Here is a 12,420-nt window from a genome sequence, read left to right as displayed (position 1 = left end):
TAATATAAAAATTGATTGTCAAAATATTAAATATTCATACGATTGAAACGGAATTTGCAATCAAAAGTCGAACTCTGAGGAAGTTAAAACAATAGTATATATAACACAAGAATATGATTATGTATGTAGACGCATATCCTATTGCATGCAAATTGGTATGTTAAAGTTTAATGAAACGAATTAATCTGCAATTCTCGCTATAATTGCGTGATCGACCACGCGAATTGAAAAACTATGTTAAATACGCGGTTCAAAGATACCAAAAAATAGAAAAGAGAAGAGGAATTTGCTGAACGTATGATGGTGGCGGAGAAAAGATGAAAGGGAGAAATGAAAGAGAGAGAGCGAGAGAGCTCGTTAGAATTTTTCCGCGGATGTTAACCATCCTGGCGAGTAGAGAGCGACGGACAATGCTGTCCTCTGTACTCCTTGGAGGCGCAGCGCTAACGAGACGACCGAACACCGGCTGGTGCCTGCCAATTGTTTCAGCAAACAACGAAACAATGGACAGTAGCCGAGCCATACTAATGGTCGGTTTATACGCTCCTTAACTCGACGTCTCCCATCGGCCTTAGGGCCCAAGTGATAGAGCTATATTGGCCCACTTTGAAATTGTGTTTTATTTATTCCCATTATTTTTCGTCATGATTTTTATTGTAATTGTATATTTATAATTTGTATCTCTCTTTTTTTCCTCATTTACTATAATAATATGAAAATTGTAACATATGTTTATTTCAAGAAGTTCTGAATCTTATGGTTTAATAATATTTTATTTGGAAGCTTTCGAATACGTTGGTTGTGAAAATTTCTTGATGTTATTCGCAGCAATATTTATAAAATCGCAGCAATATTTATAAAATCTACAAATCCGCGGTTGTAGTAAACACATCGCGTGTAATTCCTCGCGTCGTTACGTTACATCTCGCAGCAAAAAAATCGGGCCGCTTGACCGTATCGTTCGTTGAGATCTCGACAGCCGTTTACGTTAAGGGTGAGATGGAAGCGGTCGTTTTCCCGAACGAAATCAGCGTCTCACCTACGTCGGGCCGACGCTCCGCTTCGCCGGGCGATTCTCGATACCCCAAATTGTTAATAACACTTCACCCTCGTTGCGCGAGATATCGCGCCTGGGTCTCGCATTACCATGTGAATATAGTCGTATAGCTCGAGGGGTAAGCGAGCCCGTTTACGAGGGTACGGCCCCCGGGATATATTATTCTATGGGCGCTAATGTAATATGACGAAGGTCGGGGAGAGTCTTCCGCGCGCGGCGCTTATCGCGCGCGCAGATAAGAGAGCCCCGCTAGTTATCCAGTTAGCTCGTTATTGTCCAATGATTTTAGATCACCCACCGATACATCGTTTTAACGCCGTTGAGCACGTGCCTCGGGTCGTATCCCTCTTCCTCCCTTTCCCCTCCTGCCCCGCATTCGCGGTTCTCTTCTCTTTCCTCCCCTGCTCACCGATGGAGACTACGACGGGATACGATGACAAATGATGCGAGGAACGATCGGTCTCTTCCAGCCTAACAGATTCGATTCCACAGCGGGAAATGTCATTGATCCAGAAGAAGTCGATATGAGATTATGCTTGCAGAAAGTAAAATCTTTTGCACTAAAGTTCTTGATAGAGAGAGAGAGAGAGAGAGAGAGAGAAAGAGAGAGAAAGTGTATTAGTTGTTTCTTTAATTTCTTTGTCATTCGTAAGATTGATATTAACAATTTAATTCTTCCAAAATTTTTAATTTTTAATTTTAAATCACTGTGTAATTAAAATTTTCAGATATAACGTAAAAATGTGTACAGATTTAAAGATGCAAATTTAATGAAGCTTGCTCACAAATTAAACTTTGTTCGTATAATCATAAAACAATCCATTTCCGTTCAGTTCTGTTCTTCTTCGCCATCATTAACTTTACTTTATGTGTGCTCTCCTGCATGATACTGCCTAACATATGAGAAACAGTGAAATATTTATGTGTTGCATTGTCTCTCACTGCATAAGTCTGCTGCAGAAAACGATCACGACAAAGAAAATTTCATTCGTGCTTACGTATCAAGTTATGAATTGCTGGATGGAATCACATGCGATATAATGCATTACTAGAAACTTCATAATCAATCTGACTCAACATTTAATGTGTTAAACTTAAAACATGAATATAAATAGTTATGTGCAAAATTCGTTGTTTATCATAGATTTATTTTATTTTTAATATAAACAATTTAAATTTTGTTTTAGAAAAATTGTCTTGAGAATAAAAAGGTACCATGTATAAAAAAATTTAATTTATTAGTAAGATATTTTAATGCGATAAAATAATCGAATAATAACACAATATGAATGATACGAAAGTATACCGAGAATTGTGGATTTTATCTTTACTGCACCATTATGACACTAATGATCTGCTTCCGAAGCTCACTTATTCCGCGTTATCTGTTTGAATTATAACGTCCACGCAATCTCTGATTGTAATAGAGAAGTTACCTATCTTTTTTAGGGTGTAAAATTAAATAAAAAAAGTCTCGTGAAGATAAAAAAAATAATTGGATTATAATTGGATATTAAAGTAACTTCTAATCCCATAATTTGCTCCCGTTGTTATTAGATGGTGAAATATGCATGTAATACATATAAATATTGATAATATTGATGTTTCTATCTCTCTCTCTTTCTCTCAACTTTCATATACAATTTTTATTTTTACTGATATGAGTTAATTTTTCCAATTTAAATCTTGGTCAATATAGTTTAAAATAAAATTACTTGTTAGTCGGTTCTCTTTTTCGTGAGTAACATTTATATTAAAAATAATAATTAACTATATCTTTATGAGATGAGATACTTCTACTTTCTCGAACAAGTCGATCAGGCAAGTCGAGTTTACTACGACTTAAATAGAGTCGGACTTAAATAGAATTTAAGCTCACGCCCACGACGGGATTAACCACCATTTTGCGCTTGCAGCATCAAGCCGCATGGGACATGAAACGGAGGAAAAGCAGGGAAAATGAAAAACAAGATGGCGGTAGGAGCGAAGGGTGGTCTTGGCACTTGCGGCAATTAAATGCTATAATGGCGTTAATTATTGTAGAACGATGTGCAGGGATAGTTTTGTCCGCGTTTGCCCTACGATGGCCATGCTGGATTCACCTCTATATTACCCTCGGTTTCCCTCTTTATAACTTTCCGCGCATCATGGTCGCGAGAACAAAAGGCACTTAAACGGCAGAAATGGCGCACAAAGTTTTGATGAAGTTTTTCTTAAGAGTAGACAGTAGACATGCGTTGCACTTGTACTTGTCTGATTTCTTTAGTTTTGACTACTTAAATTTCACCACAAGTACATTTGACTAAACAAGGGAAAACGAGATTTTTGTTCCATTTTATTTACATAGTTCAATCGTATTTTTCAGCCATATTTTCTAATGATTTCAAGATCGATTTTGTTTAATATTCAAAATAATATTTTGACAAGAGAATAATTAATTTTAAACAATCTTTAACTCAACAGAAATTTAATTTCGATAATAGAATAAAATTAATATTCAAGAATAAGATAAATTCACTCGGACTATTATTGGATTTCTTAACATCAAATGTAATTCCAATTAAATGATTGATTTAGAAAATAAAATTGAATAATTTGAGAATAAGAGGAGATTAATATATAATATACTAAGACTAGCTGTTTGTTGTTTCTCGGGTTGCATTACGCGAAAGTACATATAACCGTTACATGTAGTCATTAGAACCGGTTGCGTCCGGGGAGGGCTGGCGGACAGAACTTTTGCTGGGCTGGTCCGGCAATTTTGGTTTGAGTTTAATTACAGCAGCCCCGGGGGACAATCAGATATAGGCGTCCTGCACGAGCGACCGCCTTCAACCATCTCCGGTAAGGGCTGGCAAAGCGCACAGGGAAAATGGCTCGGCGGTGGCCGGGCCGACGTTATCTGCGAAAAACGAGGAAACGAGTAAACCTAGCGCGAGGCCAGCGGCCTGGGTAATTACAAATTTTTCTTAAAAAAACTTTTAATTTCATCGTTCTTTTGTTCAGTGGTGCGTGTGTCCCCGTGAAATCACAAACCGAATCATCTCTCCAACATTTTTTCCGCGTAATTACTAGCAATGTTAGACAATAGTCGCTCATTTTTATTGTAGATATCTCTTATTAAAAATGATGGGAAACATTTTTATTATTATAGAATAATCTTTCAAGTTTGATGAAAATTAGCCTATTTTCACATTGCATGATAATAAAATATAAACAAGCAGGTAGACAAATTCTCATTTTTATTTATATTAATAAAAATATAATACGAGATACATGGGATGTGCCTTAATGCAAGAAATGATTTTTAATAGCAATATAACGTACAAGATATATCAAAATATCTAGGTATATTCTTGAAGGGACAGTCGATCTATTTTCCCTCGAGATTAACTTGGAGATATGTCATGAAGATATAAAGTCATTTCGGTCGACTGCTCTACTATAGCAGATTTTTTCCCGCGCGCATCTCTTTCTTCCTCTCTAACAATATCATTGAGAAGCGCGGTGTTAATATCTTCATAGTGTACGATCGTTCTATTTTTGGTGTACGAGAGAAATCACCGTCAAGTGTAGGATGTTTTTCGAAAGAAGCTCCGACCTTACAATGCTGGATAAAGTCGCGATCTCTTTTCAAGCGGGGACGTTTTATTACAGTCGACCATTCAATCTCGATGAAGTGACTCCCCGTTTTCTGCCTTTTTGAAAATCACAAAATGACTATGGTAGTATTGAGCGTGTAGTTGAGAATGCAGTGGCGCAGAAACGCGAAGAAGATTCTCCCATTCTCACTGCGTATTTCTTGCGCTAAATATAACTGTCGCGTATGATTATCATATTTGTTGACGATTAATATTTCATATCGGACGAGCATATTTTTAACGTAAAATTGTATCAGTAAATAAGAATACGATTAGAAATTATTGATCTGGATTCTTCTTATATAAAGCATGTTTACATAATAATTTAAAATAATTTGTGATTGAAGTTTTAACCGGATTTTATATCATGCAAAATCAGAATATGACGATAAATTCATTTTGCTCAATAAATAAAAATGAAAGCTTCGCGTCGCTTTATCGGAGCAATATAATTTCCGATATAATCCGATAACGCCGCGCTAACGAGCAAGTATTATCTAAACGAGGGACGGAGGGGGAGGCAGAAATATTCGATGCGGCAATCAAATGGAGCATTTTGCAGAAACGATAAGGGAGCTTTACGGGAAACAATAATAATAGAAAGTTTACGACACAGTCGTGTTTTCGTATTATGTTACGGCCACCTACGGTCAGCAACACAGGCTACCACTTTGCGCTCACTTAAGTGGCGACGCGAACGACAATTTAGCAAATGTCTTCGCCGTCAAATAAATTACGCGAAATTACGGTGTGACATTATGTCACATAAATGGCACGATAGAGAGAAAGGAAGAAAGATAGAGAGAGATAGTTGCAATCGAGCGCGTTGCGCGGTGGGCGCAACGACTTCCTGGAGTGGCTCATTTTCGGGTTAATGATGAGCGGGATAATCGAAGCGCGTAAAAGTTCACGATAATACCGGAGTTTAAGCCTAGATTGCATTTCGGGATGTTTGAACAGTTATGTAGTGTAAAGCACGCACTTGCGATTCAATAAATCTATTACTGCTTATATATATTAATAACTTATATATATATCTGAATAAGTATATATGTTATAGCGCCAAATTTTTTCTTAAATACATCTTCGAGATTTATAAAAATAATAATAATTAAGAATAAATAATTTATGAAAATAAAATATAATCAATTTATTATACTCTTTTTGGATGCGTTATAATTGTTACAAGTGAAGTGTTACAAGTAATGTGAAAGCAATTCAATTCAGCAATTCAATTGTACATGCTGATCTAATTTTCTTTTGAATATTTTATTAATATAATAATTAATTTTTTATGCAACAAATTATAATAATTTTTTAAACTTATATTAATTATTTCAAAGAAGATAAGTAAATTATAAATAATTTTTGTATTCTTCGATCTTTTGTAAATTAGGCTACACGGACTCCCACCGCATTCTCTTTGCGAGATATATTTGTCTCTTATCCATCCAATTAGTAAGTCAAAGATACCGCGATGACCAACAGCATTTGTAACCGGTTTAGGATTAACTAACACCGATTCCGCGCTGCCGTCAGGTTTCACCTTTCTATCTCTTTCTTTCACTGTCATGGAGATATTAATTAACGTTAAGATCGATTCGATAGTATGTTGAAGTTAACGTTAATTCATCCCTAGCGATTAAACTGTCGGCAGCTGATAAATGAATTCGCCATTATCCGCAGCATCTAATGTTGTGTTAGGTGAACCTAGCATTATGATTTTGCTCTTTTCTATCGTCGTGATTTTTCGATTGGCGACGAGCACGTGCGTACGTATCACATAATGTTACCAGTGAATCATTGCGTTTGCGATATTCCATCAAATTTAATTGCACGAACATTAACCCTACGTTATATTGCATATGCATATGTTTATGTACACTATATACTATCTAACACAAAGCATTATTCTATAAAATATATTATTCGCAGTTCTCGAAAGTAATGTTAAAATTAGGATAATTATAATAAATCATTTTTTGTCTCATGCGATGTCGATATTAACAGCTAAAATAATAGAGACTGGTTATTTTAAATCATTATTATTAAATTTAATGATTATTTAGAAGAGAGATTAAAGGTAACGCTAAAGATTTATTTTGTTAGAGTAACTTTCTTTAAAAGAAAAAGTACATTTAAATATTAAACTTTCTTAAATTATAATTGTTTACATAATTTTATTAAGACTACCATATTTATATATCTTTTAATATAATGTAAATATTATATTTACAAAATCATATGAGGAAGAAAAATTTGTTATAATTTTTTTAATGAAATATTTTGGCAAAGATGTGATACAATTAAAAATGTGTGTACAATTAATAAAAAAATCTTGATATTTCAATAAATAATGAGAAGCTATAAAATTTTAGACAAAAAGTGACAGTAAATTTTTACTTACTTTTATAGTTTATAGGATAATTATGTTTATAGAAATGTTTTCAATTAGCACTTTATTACACCATTAGTGATGAAAGAAAAAATAAATAATGTTAATCAAAGCATGATTAAATAATTTGCATTGCATAATACTTTATATGTATGCATTCCCATTGTATTCATATATATTCAATAAGAGTAGGTCGAAATTACAATAGTTCAAGTTCATAATACTTAATTTATTAAAAGATATTGATTTTTGATGCAATTACGTCTTATGAATAATTACGAGCAATCAGAAATTAATGAGATAAATATGCTCATTTATTACTTAAATACAATTTATAAATTTAAAAAAGAATATATTTAGATTTTGCTATTTTTAATAATCATTGCAAATAAAATAGCTATAATTAAATTATTAAGTATTGAAAAATTAGTACTACTATATAAAACTAGATATTCATATTTTTATAAACGAACAAATAAAATGGTCTGAATAATACGATGCTTTTCAATAACCATGAAATGACTGCATTGATAACGCAGTTGGCAAACAAGATTTTTTTTTACGCTCTAATCTTGAATGTAATTAAAATTAAAAAAATTAATGAGCATGCGTTATCATAAACAAATTTGCGTTTTATGTTAGCGATCTTTGATCGATCTTATATATAATTCTTCTAACAAGTAAAAATTATCTTTATAAAATAAATCATCGACACTTTTTTATTTAATGTTAAATTACATTTATTTTCGCGTTTATTGTACTGTATGATTTGTTCCACAACTGAAAAGTTAATTACGCGATTTGGTGATGTCATATTATGGATATATCATGGTTTTTGGGGCGCGGGATTATCATATCTTCATGACAACTGACAACATTATTACGTAACATATTTATACGAAACATAATTTTGCTTTCAAGACAAATTTCTGCTTCAGAAATCTATTATGTATTAATAAATGCGTAATTATGTCTATATATATGTATATATATGTCTATATTTATATTTTTTTAAATTGTTTTTATTAAAATAATACCAATTTGAGATGTTTTTTTTAGAAACAAGTCAGTCATATTTACTCAATAAATTTAGAAACTGAAAAATTATATTATAGTACTAAAAAGAATATTGTAAATTATATTCTGGAAAATCTCCAATCCATTTATCGATTTTTTTTTAGGAGCGTAATATGTTTCGCTTATCTACTTCCGCATTTTGAGTCTATTGGGCATTATGAAGCGATTATGCGTCAATCTAATACTCGCGGGCCCGTTTGTTTAGCGGCCTGAAATAATCTGCAATCTGTACCGTCGCGTGTTTTCTGCCACGCGGGTTTATCGCGATCATTAATACACCCTCCTGTGGAAGGCATTTATCGGCAGATAATTAATTTTGTTGCGTAACGCCGGGTTAATCGCTCATTAAAGCTCACTCCGCCCCCGTCGCGTCGCCTTCTCCGTAAAGCGGGAGGTGCGCATTAATTCGACAACAGATAATTTTGATCGCGCCGTAATGCCGATAATTGAATCGAAAAACACGAACCGATTCGCAGCAATAGACACGAATTGGCTTTCTACGGAAAGGTACGCTAATTAAATCATTATAATTAACAGTCGACAACGACGATTTATTTAGTGTTACGTAAGTGGATAGTACGCATTTAAATGAACTCCCTATGCGATAAAAGCGGCATCATAGCGCGGCAATATTGATGGATCGCGATTGCGATTACATACTCGCGGCAACCAACGTCTGTTATTTAATGTCTGTTAATAACGAAATAAGAGTATTTTTTTTGATACATTTAAAGCGATGTAATAATACAAAAAAGATCTTAAAACTACGTTTCTTCCATAAATTCTTTGCACTGTAATCGACTATATAATTTTTTGTTCTTGTTTTGGCCTAAACTTAAAAGATTAATTAATTATTAAGTATTTAATAAAGAAAATTAGAGATGTTTGCTGTAAGTTAAAAATATTTAAATCATTTAATTTCAAACTTTCATTTCTTAGTGATAAGTATTTTTATTAGATCAATGCTTTAATTTAAGAATTATCCTAAATGATAATTTTCGATAAAAATTGAGCTAAAAGAATCAATTCGAAATGTCACATAATCTGTAATTGAATAAACATGTATATTAAAAATCTTAAAATAAATTTAGATTCTTTAATCATTTAGTCCTCTGAGTCGTCAGGTTCCCATATATGGATTGATAACGTATATATATATATATATATATATATATATATATATATATATATATATATATATAGCATTTTAGATGCACGTATAATGCGCAGTTGCATATCATCGAGTCAAGATGTATAAAGCACGCGGTAAATGATATTTTCGATATAATTAAGTGCTACGTAATTGGCATCTCAATATACTGAGAGATATTGCGCAAATCTTATAGTCGATTAAATAGTTTACATATAATGTTATTGCAAACACTTCACTGTGCGTATTGCAAATATAATTATCAATTATAGAGAATAATTTGTGCCATATCAACATTAATTTATTACAAAGTACGTGACGCAACGTCTATTAAATTGCTTATATACTATCTTTCTCAGGATTAAAGCCTTAGTCATAACAATGATTGTTAATTACAGTTTGTAAATTTTCAAAGAATAGTGACACGTACGCTTTGATCGCTACATTTATCATACACATATGACTTACGTTGCCATATATGGTTTCAGAATAGAAGTTTATTGAAGATCTTTTAGAATGAGAGGTTTATTGAGAGATTCGAAAAATTTAATTAAAAATACTTATTAAAGTACAGTTATTAAATGTCATCGAAAAGTATTTACTCATCATATTAACAAAGACTCGTGGGAAATGTATGATAGAAACTAACAACTCATGAAATTTAAATCACATGCAATGATATTCAAAGTGTGAGTCAATATCCATTTTAAAGTCAATCACGCAAAGATCTTGACCCGACATTCGATTGAACTTAGACTCTATTAAGATCGTAAATAGGCGTCATGGAAGTGAAATGTGCATAAAAAATATAAGACCATCTTTGCTATTTGCAAAATATTCGTCTTATTAATCGATTCTGTGAGAAATATAATAGCATTCTACATTTTGAATGGTTTATAAATATAATACAATCAAGCTGCATTTCAACTATAATAGCAAATGGAGCATTGCATTTATATCGAATACATCAAATGTCTCACGCAATTATTATTATTATTATAATTGAGATTTAATTTTTAAAACTGAAACTTTTTTGCTGAGAGAGATATCCAATATAAAATATTAAATAAAATTGTGTCAACTGATAACCTTCTATCTAGTTATTGCAGGAAAAATCTAACTTGAAATTTGTCATGCAATATGTAGTTAATGCATAAGATATATTTTCTATACATTATAGCAATTTAAAGTCGATACCAAGAATGTTTATTGTAAAAGTTAGATATAAGATTAATAGCATTTACTATTTTAATGAGTCTAATAAGAATTTGCGATACACATAATGTTTCCACTTTATTTTATATACATTTAATATTATTAATGTTGAAAATATTTCTAAATACATATATTTTATAAAATAGCGAATATGATTTTTAATTCAAAGTGCAATAATTATCATATAAAACTATCATATAAAACGTAGCTTTAAATATAAGACCAATTTTATGCTTTCCTTTGATTCAAGAAATAGTATTAGCTAAATATGTAAACGATCTACGTCTAAAGTTTTTAATAACGTCTAATCAATAATACGGTAGCTTGCTGATACAATCTGATATTATCTGACTTTTCTGAAGCAGTAGTTGAAACAGGCAGTAATGATTGTCGACTAATTGCATAATTAAAATTCAGGCACGTACCATCTACTTCTGAAAAATATTCCAATAGACGTAACTTGTGACAACTTAGATAGAGCAACTTTAATTAAAAAGGTCGTTTAGTCTATCTTGTAGTTTTATGAGAAAATCTCTAACAAGCAGTTTCACCAGTAAAGTCTATTTTTACTTATAGAAAGATTTTATTATCACATATCATATGTTTATTTTAATCCAGTTATGAAAATTAATTGGTGAATACTAGTTTAATCTTGTGTTATAAGTGGCAGATGATATATTTTTATAAAGATATTTAATTTTCGTTGCATAAGAGGAAGATAAGATAAAATTGATGACGTTTTTTTTTTTATAAATCCATATGCGTGTTTGTATAAACATATTTATAAATCTCGAGAAAGATAAAATTTTGAATAAATGTGCTGTTGATAATCGCAGTGCAGTTTCAATCTTTGTAAATAATGTACTAATTATTTACAATTCTCTCTCATGCAATTATAATGATGTAAACGTTTAATGTTCTAGAACTTCTATTTTTCTCACAAATTTCTTCGCTGAAATTTTCCATAATAGTTATTTGTTGTCTAAAGCAATATTACTTTATTTTATTTGAGTATTGTTTTATTTTAGTCTTCTATCTTTTTATATTTATACTTTTAGGCGATTTTTAGGCTCATAAATCTTTCTCTAGAATTTTTATTTATTAATCTTATACATGTCTTATAGATCTGATCTTGTAAATTCTTTTATCCATGAATATTCCAAAAAAGTTGGGAGCAAGAAACAAAGGTATAATTAACTAATGCAAAAATGATATATCGCGGGCGACTGTTCAGGCGAATGAAAAGCGGTTACAAGGGAAAGAGAGGAGAGGGCACAGACGGGCCACCAGACGAAAAAATTCGGAATATTTATGTTCGGTATTATTAGCGTACGTCGGCGATATCTCGGTGGGCATCGCTAATTAGCCCGCGCGAACGACGCGGACCTTTCGGCAAACAGTGCTGGCTACTGTCTTTAAAGGTTCTTCCTCGAGCGCAATCAAGATGGTGGCGCCAACCACCCGGCGAAGTTGATTCCGAAACTAATTGCCACGGCTAATTTATCCCAACGACATATACGCACAGAGACGCCATTCTCGGATACTGCGTAATCGCGTTCGCGTAATCGCTGTCGTACGCCGGGACGATCCCGGTAGGTGCTCAAACTTAGACATAGGCATGGATGCATTCTCTCTCTCAGCTGGCTTCAGTATTGTAGCACGGTAAATTATTGTCTGCAGCTGAACGCGAGATAGATAGGTTCCGTCGCACAATTATACGCACGATGTTTCACTACCGATTTTCCCGTTGATGAAAGCTTGATAAAAACTTGATAAAAATGAAAGATTATAAAATATTAATGAATTATTAATAAAAGATTATATGGAGTTATATTTAATATCAAAAATTAAAATTATTGAAAATTAAAAAATCTATTATTAAGAC

The 12,420-nt window shown here is 32.4% G+C and overlaps 1 long non-coding RNA gene across 5 annotated transcripts in view; it reads left to right on the top strand.

Annotated features, from left to right (window-relative positions):
* Positions 1-12,420, top strand: part of LOC145969310 (uncharacterized) — a 101,718-nt gene that overhangs the window by 7,940 nt on the left and 81,358 nt on the right. The window lies entirely within an intron of this gene.

Source organism: Camponotus vicinus, unplaced genomic scaffold, assembly GCF_025532165.1.
Source record: "Camponotus vicinus isolate PSW18456_S1 unplaced genomic scaffold, iyCamVici1.0 SCAF_3, whole genome shotgun sequence".
Classification (NCBI taxonomy): domain Eukaryota; kingdom Metazoa; phylum Arthropoda; class Insecta; order Hymenoptera; family Formicidae; genus Camponotus; species Camponotus vicinus.
Note: the sequence above shows the minus strand (reverse complement) of the source record. Positions and strands in the feature narration are given on the sequence as shown.